Source organism: Belonocnema kinseyi, chromosome 4 (genome assembly GCF_010883055.1).
Source record: "Belonocnema kinseyi isolate 2016_QV_RU_SX_M_011 chromosome 4, B_treatae_v1, whole genome shotgun sequence".
NCBI lineage: Eukaryota > Metazoa > Arthropoda > Insecta > Hymenoptera > Cynipidae > Belonocnema > Belonocnema kinseyi.
In genome coordinates, this window is record NC_046660.1 from 42,625,412 (window position 1) to 42,632,117 (window position 6,706).

Sequence of the window (6,706 nt, forward strand, 5' to 3'; positions counted from 1 at the left end):
AATTGGCAGAAAATTCGTCTTTGTTGATTAATTCAAATTTTTTTATTTAAAATTAAAACCATTTTTGTAAAATATTAACTGTAACGTTTTTCGTTGAAAATTTATCTTTTAGATTGAAAATTCAACTCTTTGGTTGAAAATTGAACTAGTTTCTTAAAATATCCCTTTTTCGTTTAAAGATTCATCATTTGAGTTAAATATTTGTTATTTTCACTTACAATTTTTTTTTTAAACTAAAAATTTATTTATTTTTGTAGAAAATTCAACTATTCAATTAGAAGCGCTATTTATAAAATTTTTGGGGACAAATTTCAGTTATTCACATGAAAAAATATTCCTCTAGTTGTTGTTGACTTTTAGGAATTAAAGAGAGTTAATATTAGGAAAATAAAACTATTTTGGGTGGAAAGTTAACTCTTGTAGATTTAAGTCTACTATTAAAGTCCGTTAAAAATTCATCTTTTGTATTTAAAATTTTTGTCATTTCGTTCAAAACTGTATTGTTTTGTTAAAAATTCAACAATTTTTTTAAAAGACTTGAATTTTTGTTCGAATTCAACAGTTTTGTTGCAACTTCTTTCCTTTTTGCTTAATATATAACCTATTCAATTCAAATTTTGTTTCTTGCTTGACAAACCTTTTTTTTTATTGAAAATTCAACTGTTTTGTTCATCTTTTTGGTTTGAAAATGTTTCTCTTTCTACAGAAACTTCATCTTGTTTGATTAAAAATTTGTATAGAAACTTTGTATTTTTGGCTCGAAAATTAAACAAATTGGCAGAAAATTAGCCTTTCTTGATTAATTCAAATTTTTTTTTTATTTCACATTAAAATCTTCTTTTTTCAAATATTAACTATAAAATTTTTCCTTGAAAATTGAACTATTTTGTAGAAAATCTACACTTTCAGCTCGAAAATTAAACAATTTGATATTATATTCAACTACTTCATTAGAAGTTCCGTTTATAAAATGTTTGGGGACAAATTTCAGTTTTTCAAATGAAAAAATTTTCCTCTAGTTTTGTTGGCTTTTAGGAATTTAAAAGAGTTAATATTAAGAAAATAAAACTATTTTATGTTGAAATTTAATTCTTGTAGATTTAAAAGTCTAATATTAAAATTTCCGTAAAGAATTCATCTTTTTATTTAAAAATGTTGTTATTTCGTTCAAAACTGTATTATTTTGTCAAAAATTGAGCAAATTTCCTAAAAGTCTTTCATTTTGGTTCAAATTCAACAGTTTTGTAACAAATTCTTTCTTTTTGGCTTGATAATTAAACAATTTGATTGAAATTTTATTTCTGGCTTAAGACTAACAATTTTTTTAAATTAAAAATTCAACTATTTTGTCCATCTTTTTGGTTTGAAAATTTATCTTTCTATAGAAATTTTATCTTCTTTGATTAATAATGCAACTGCCCGGTTATAAATTAACTTTTTTCATGAAAATTCACATTTGAAGATTAAAAATTCAACTGTTTTTTTAGAAAATTTGTATCTTCGACACAAAAATTGAACAAATAAGCAGAAAATTTAATAATTTTGTTGAAAATTTAACTGTTCCGTAGGAAATTTATATTTTCGACTTGAAAGTTTAACAATTTGATATAAAATTGAACTATTTGGTACAAAATTAAATTGTTTGATAGAAAACTCGTTTTCTTATTGCAACTTAATTCTCTACAATAAAAATGTAACTACATCATTTTTGGCTAAAATTTAATCTTTTGAGTTCAAAAATTCCACTATTTATTTAAACATTTTTATAAACGAAAAAAATATAGACAAAAAATTAATCCAATAAAATTTGGACTAACGTCACTATGAAACAAATTTTAGACTACTGCAGTCTAAAATTTTTCAATATTTATAGCTTTTGATACCAAATTACTCAGCTTCAAACACACTCAATTTCCAGTTATTCAATTCTTAATTGTTTTATTTATAAATGATAAAAGCTCAATTCCTTTTCATTCCATTCGAAGTATTACCCTTTGTTCAAAAATTATACATAATCTTAAATTGAGTGATTTATACCGTTTTCAACTCAAAATCGTTCAATATCTTTTTTTTTATTATTTTAAACGCTTCCAATTTGAAATCATTAATCATTATTTCAAGTATTTTTAAACATTCTATTTAAAAATTCGATTAAATCATATATTTTTAATGTTAGCAAATAAAAATACAAAGGCTCCTTTTTCCATAGTTGCGAATTAAAAAAAATGTTCATATTAAAAATATTTTAATATGTAGGATCCGAAGAAATGAATTACCTTTTATTTCGCCTCCAAAATGTAAAAGGATGATGAAAATGGATACATTATATTTTTTACACGTATAAAATAATCCACATTTATATTGCCATCATTGCAAATATTTGAATGAAAACTTTAACTCACATTTTTAAGAAAAATCATAATTTTTTCTTATTTATTTCACATTTTTCTATAATTAATAACTTTTTTTTATTTACTCATTGTATTTTATAATATGCATACAGTATGTCAAATGCTTATAGAAAAATGTGAAACAATTATTATTTTCCTTAAAAAAAAGTATAAAAATTTTCATTAAATTACTTGCAATGGTGGCAATATAAAAGAGAATAATTTTATATGCATAAAAACTAAAATATATCCATTTTTATGCGATAGATAATGTAAAAAAAAAACTGAAATAGGGCACATCTAAATCAAATACGAAATTTTTTTTTTACTAATTTGTTAACTAGAAATGTACAACTTAAGCGTCTTCAGATTCGAAAAGCATGTATTTTTTTAACCACCTTATTGTAGATATGCATGTTATTCAAAAAACAGGGTTGAAAAAAAATACCGATTTCGAAATTCCCCTTAGCTTTCCCTAAATTTTCTTTGACAAATTATTAATAACTTATTAACCGAAGTAATTAATTTTTAACTACAATTAGGTATCTTTAAACAAAAAAATAACTTTTTAACCAAGATTAATTTTCTACAAAAAAAGTGGAATTTTCAACAAAATACATGCATTTTGATCTATAAAAGATAAACTTTTAAATCAAAGTGGAATGGTTAGATTTGAAGTAAAAAAAGTCGTTTTTAAACATTAAAAACACATTTTTAACAAAATACTGCAATCTTATGAAGAAGACTAATATTCTACCACAAAAGACGAGTTATCAACAAAATACATGAACTTCCAACCAAACAGTTGAATTTTTAACTACAGAAAATAAATTTTAAACCAAACACATAGTTACATTTTCAGCAGAAAACCTAATTTTAAACGAAAAAAAAATTTGACAAAATAGTTTAATTTTTATTCAAAGAAATGAATTTTCAACTATATTGATGAATCTTCAATAAAAAAAATTAATTTCGAACCAAATAGTAGAATATTGGACCAAAACAACAAGATTAATTTTGTACCAAAAATAATGAATTTTTTACAAAATAAATGAATTTTCAAATAAAAAAGATAAATTTATAACCATAAATGTTAGGAGTAATACAACTTAAAAACATTTGAAATTTAAATAATCCAATTTTCAAAATTCTAATCTGAAAATATTCCACTTTTAACGCTTTGTAATTGCCCTATTTTCGACATTTTAAACTGAAGTCATTCAATTTCGAGATTTATAAATTCAAAATAAAATTGCTCAATTCTGAACGATTCAAATTCTCAACAAAATAGTTCAATCTTTATCCAGAGAAATGAATTTTTAATTATAATAATGAATCGTAAAATAAAAAAATAAATTATGGACCAAAAAAGTCGCATTTTCAACAAAAAAGATAAATTTTCAAAAAACATGGAAGTTATATTTACAGTAAAAAAAAATTAACCAAAAAAATAATTTTTTACAAAATACTTACGTTTTCAACCAAAGAAATTAAATTTTAACTAAAATTAATTTTGGACCAAAAAGATGAATTTTCAACCCAGAATATTAACTTTCTGCCAAAAATGAAATAGTTATATTTTTTAGAAAGATCAGGGTACGAATTGATAAATTAAGTACACGATAATTAAGTAAGAACAGTTTGTATTAAGAAAAATCAAGAAGACACAAGATCGGGTACCAAGGTAACACAAAAACAAAAAACAATCGTAGCACAGAGATTGTATCGTATTTAAATTCTAATTCTAACACTTCCCCCCGAAACAAACTCTGCCAAATAAAAAAAAAAACTTAAATTTTTGCTAATCCTAGAAGACGAATACATCTATCCTACTTTGGTATTGTTAACGCCTTAGTCAAAATGTCAGCAGCCATATCCTCAGATGCTACGTGCTCCAAATGCACTTGATTTGATTCCACAACTTCGCGAACAAAATGATGTCTAATGTCGATATGTTTAGACCGAGCATGATAGACAGTGATCCTGTCTAGTTTCTGAGCAAAGTATTTATCAAGTTTTATCCTGATTGATTTTAAATTTGACGCTCCAAGTTCTAGTAGAAATTTTCTAAGATGCACTGCTTCCTTGGCTGCTTCAATCAAAGCCATATACTCGGCCTCGGTCTTTGATAGAGCAACGGTACGTTGCTTTCTGAAGTCCCATGAAACTATCCCATTGTTGATCATAAAAATATAGCCTGTGAAGGATCGCCTGTCGTCAATTGAACCTCCCCAGTCTGCATCAACATATCCCTCCAGAGGACTATCGCCACTTCTGTAGAAAATCCCAAGATCAATTGTCCCTTTTAGGTAGCGAAGCACTCTCTTCGCTGCATTCCAGTGAGTCTTGTCGAAGCAGTCATTAAATTGACTCAGTAGATTTGTGGTATGAGCAAGGTCTGGTCGTGTTGCCACAGATAAATACAACAAACACCCAATCAGTTGTCGATAAGGTGGTTTCTCGCCATCTACACAAGACCAAGGTTTGTTCCTAACTAGCTTTGCTCCAACTTCTAGAGGAGTTGATACAGGGTTGCAGTCCTGCATTCCAAATCGATGAAGCACATCTTTAATATACGTCCTTTGGTTTATCAGAATTCCTTTGTTGCTATAGGTAAAGTCCATTCCGCGTTTGAGATTCCCGACATCCTTAATCTCGAAAAATGTTCTTAGATTGCAAAAAAATTTTGAAATATCTTCACTGTCTTCGCACATCACAAGGATATCGTCAACGTAAATCAGGGATCTGATTTCATCGGTTCAAATCCAATGGATCGTAAATCCCTTTTCAGGCGTTTGTACCAGACGCGTCCAGCTTGTTTTAGTCCACACAGGGCTTTCTTCATCAGGCATACCTTGTCACCACGTTCTAGTTCATTCAACATGACTTTAGCCTTGTTACTTAACCCATCCTGGCTTTCTCCCTTTCTGATGATGTACTTAAGAACTTTTTCCAATCCACTTGGAACTTCCATAAATACTGTTTCTTCTAGGTTCCCTTTGAGATACGCCGTTTCTACATCATATTGTTGAATATGCATCTTTCTTAGAGTGGCATAAGCTATTGTCGTTCGTATGGAACTCAAACGTGCGACTGGTGCATATGTCTCATGAAAATCTCTGCCATATTCCTGGGAGTATCATTTGGCTATGATTCTAGCTTTTCTTCTCACTAGAACACCAACCAAGCCATATTTATTTGTTAGAACAAAACGACTACCAATTACTTTGGATAATTCAGATCTGTCAATCATATTCCATGTATCCTTCATTAAAATCGATTTTACCTCGTCAGCCATGGCCACCATACATTCGTCGAAATCTTGACTGGTCAATGCTTTATTGAGAGGAATTTCAGTTGCGTTGAAGGATATTTCGAATAGATCATCCAGTCTAGCTGCATCCAGTTGTTTATTTTGTGTAGAACCATGTAAATCCTCATTTTCAGAATCTAGTTGATAATCTCGAGCAAAACCACGAAAATCCACATTGTCCAATTCTTCATCACGATTAGTTGGCATCTCCTGCACGATCTCATTAAAATGATGATCCAATTTTCGATCATCACAGAAATCGATTTCGAAAAATTTATCCCAGTTTTCAACGTCGGTCACATTGTCCAATGAACTAGTCAGTCCCCTAACAAGGTCTTCATTAGGATCGAAAATCTCGTAGTTCTTAGTTTTTCGAATCTGAGATTCCTCTAAGAATATTACGTCCCTGGATATTACGACTTTCCTTTCGTTTGGTAACCAAACTCTATAAGCCTTCGATTCTGAGCTATATCCAACAAAGATACCTCTTCTTGATCGCGGATCTAGCTTGCCCTTGCATAATGCTCTATTAATGACGAACACTTCATTTCCAAAACGTCTGAAATCAGCCGCATCCGGTGGTTCTCCAAACCAAGACTCGTAAGGCGTCTTTCCATTCAGTTTACTTGTCAGTGATCTGTTTCGAATATAACTCGCCGTATTAACAGCTTCCGCCCAGAACGTTGCAGGCAACCCCGATTGTATCAAAAAACACCTCGCCATGTCCATCAATGTTCTGTTTTTCCGCTCAGAAACCCCATTTTGTTCTGGATTATAAGGAGCTGTTAGTCTTCGTAATATTCCGTGTTTCTGGAGCAAATCGTCAAAATCCTTATTGACATATTCCTTTCCATTGTCCGACTGTAAATATTTAATATTCTTACCTCGATGTGTGCTTATAAAAACTCTAAATTTGTCAAATTCATCCATTACTTGATTCTTGTGACTTATGAACTTAACCTCACACCACCTGGAAGAATCATCGATGAAAGTGACGAAATAG

General features: G+C 29.0%; 1 protein-coding gene across 2 annotated transcripts in view; it reads right to left on the reverse strand.

Annotated features, from left to right (window-relative positions):
• Positions 1-6,706, reverse strand: part of LOC117170500 (cytosolic purine 5'-nucleotidase) — an 83,237-nt gene that overhangs the window by 69,951 nt on the left and 6,580 nt on the right. The gene's annotated exons all lie outside the window — the stretch shown is intronic.